Here is a 2,701-nt window from a genome sequence, read left to right as displayed (position 1 = left end):
AAATCAGCTTCCCCTCCTTAGATCTATTTTCTTTTCCTCAATCGATAAAGCAAAATCCTTTAAAAGAACCACTCTACTGGCTTATATGTCCATTAGAAAAAAGGATTACTGAAGGGAGAGAATATGAAAACTTGTATTTAACTACCAATTTCCCCCGAAGACAAATGTGATTACAAACTAAGAGCAGGAAAATATCTGTGCTACCAATGTGGCCTTTACTGTGACATAATTGAGTACTGGGGTTTTAGTGCATTATCTTTGTAAGCCCCCGTGAGGTAAGGAAGTCTTATTGCCTTCCCTATAGGCCAGAAACTGATGCACATGGGGTATATACGGCTTGCTCAAAGTCATACAGGGGGTGAGCGGTGGAGGGAATTCAGCACGGTCCCCTGGGACCCAGGCTGGGACAAAAACAACCAGGCCACCTTTTTTGTATATGAAAGTTCGGTTAACTTTGAAGAAATCTACAGTTAATCAGAAAAGATCAGATAGGTTGTTTAAATACCACAAGAAAGGCTTTTATTGTGTTGGATATGTAAATACCATTACCTTTGCAAGAATTTGAATAGATATGCTTGCACATGTCAGGAAAGGGAGCACTTAATATAATCAGGCTCAGTGAGGGGATGAACATCCTAAGGCAGGGCTGGCCGGCACGGCTTCACCCTGGGTGATAAGGCTGGATTGTTTTTCACAAGGGCTATTCTTACTCCTCTTTCCTATCCTTGCAGAGGGGGAGAACAAAAAAATGCACAAAGCAGCTGCACTGTTAAAAATACTGGGTTGGGAACTCGGTGCTGCTGGAGGGGGAGGCCCGCGGCCCTGGGGATGTCCCCACTCCCCGTTTGGGCTCTGCGGCCCATGCTGCGTGTGAGGCGGGGGGGCCGGGGCGGCCAGCGGGTCCGTGCGAGGCGGGGTGACAAATCTGCGCTTCTTCGTTTGTGTGCTTTAAATTAATCCTCGTTAAAGAGAGTTCCTCTTCGCTCAACGTGACTGGACTGCATCGAAGCTGTACTTCCCTTTGGAGAGAGGTAGGTGTGACCGTGAACAGGGAATTTCTTCATTCTGGTTAAGTAACATCTAATGAAGTGTAATTTTAAAAATGGTTATGATAGCAGTTAAGATCAGTAAGTATGACCTATGTGTTCCTCTTCTGGCTATTTCCAAAGTTCAAATATTTAAGGGCAATCAATAAACACTAATCTCAGTTGCTAGAATAGCAAGGTCCCTGCTGGCCTTCATGCAACTCCTGACATGTCTTTTTTTTCTTCTTCCTCTTTTTTTCCTGAAGAGAGTGCAAAAGCATGTTGGAAGGAGTTGCCAAGAGAGGGTTATCTTTTTAGGGACTTACCAATTTGTTCAGAGGGGAGTGGAGGGAGGAGGGCAGCTGGTAAAGGTGTACAGATGCATGAGGGGCCAGTGCAAGCACCTTTCCTTACAAAGAAGGAACATCTTTCCTGAAGAAGGAAGTTACTGAATATTTCCCAGGAGATGTTAAATTATTTTGGACTTTGTATTTTCTGGGGAGAAATCTTACTTTCGCGTAGCTCTCAGTGCTAGACTGAAACTAGGAAGACTTTGCTCAAATTGTATTGCTATTATTCCTTTCACACACACATATACCCCTTTGCTCACTACAGATTACTTTTGCTGGAAGTCTGCCAAGAGAGTTTTCTTGTTGCTTGTTCATGTCTTCCTCAAGGCTGCTAATGCAGATAAACTTTCAGGTAACAGGAAAATGGCATGCACCATTATTTTTACATTCTAGTTTTTATTGCTTTGAGGAATAAGTACATATAATCTCCCAGAGTTAAATAAGCAGATAAACACATTGCAATTCAGAAGTTAATGATTGAGTAAAATTTTGGTTCAGTCAAGCAAGACACAAGAAGCTCAAAGATAAATTTCAACCCAAATGAGAGGTATTTCCTACAACAAAATGCTCACCTTGAAGTCAACAAATTACTTCAGGGAGCTGTTTAAATGCGTGGCTTATTGCAGATTGTGTTACCCTCAGCTGTGCATGGATAAATAAGGCCACATTCACACTTGTTTTCTCTTCATGTTATCCACAGCAACTTTAAATTTGGCTCAGAGCAGGCAAGTGTGAAAAAGGTCAGGTRGCTCCTGTCATGGGAGACCAGTGTCCCCCTCCTGCGCTCAGCCACCGCCTTCTTCAAGGTCACTTAAGGTATGGTGTCTGCACGGCATGTGTGAAAATATCCACAAATGTTTTAGGTTAGCTAAAAGGAACAGCAAGAGCAGCGTGGCCTGCCAAGCTTTTTATCAAACCTTTAGGTCAGGAGATGCATGTTTTGCTTGCAAAGCATGTTACCTCTCTGCTGCAGCAGACCAAGTGAATTCTGTTTTTTTTTCTTTTTTCATAAAACCTCACTTTCACAGCAAGATGCGGTAACTGTTAAACGTCAAGCCAGTGTAACATAAGTGCTGTTAGTTACGTACCTTGAACTTTCTTTCCAGTAGTTTTCCGTTTACTTGCTGACCTAATCTTCTTCTTAAATCTGCTACATATATGACAGCCTTTAAGCTTGCTCAAGTACAGAGCCTAAACGAAGAAAAAACCCCCATGTTTTAGCTCCCTGTTTCACGCCCCGCCAGACGCGGCAACACGCCCACCGCTTGCGCCGCGGCACCTCCGCGAGGGGCCGGGGCCGGGGCCGGGGCCGGGGCCGGGGCCGGG

This window comes from Apteryx rowi, unplaced genomic scaffold (assembly GCF_003343035.1).
Source record: "Apteryx rowi isolate R43461 unplaced genomic scaffold, aptRow1 scaffold_58, whole genome shotgun sequence".
NCBI classification, from domain to species: domain Eukaryota; kingdom Metazoa; phylum Chordata; class Aves; order Apterygiformes; family Apterygidae; genus Apteryx; species Apteryx rowi.
This window is presented reverse-complemented; position numbering follows the sequence as displayed.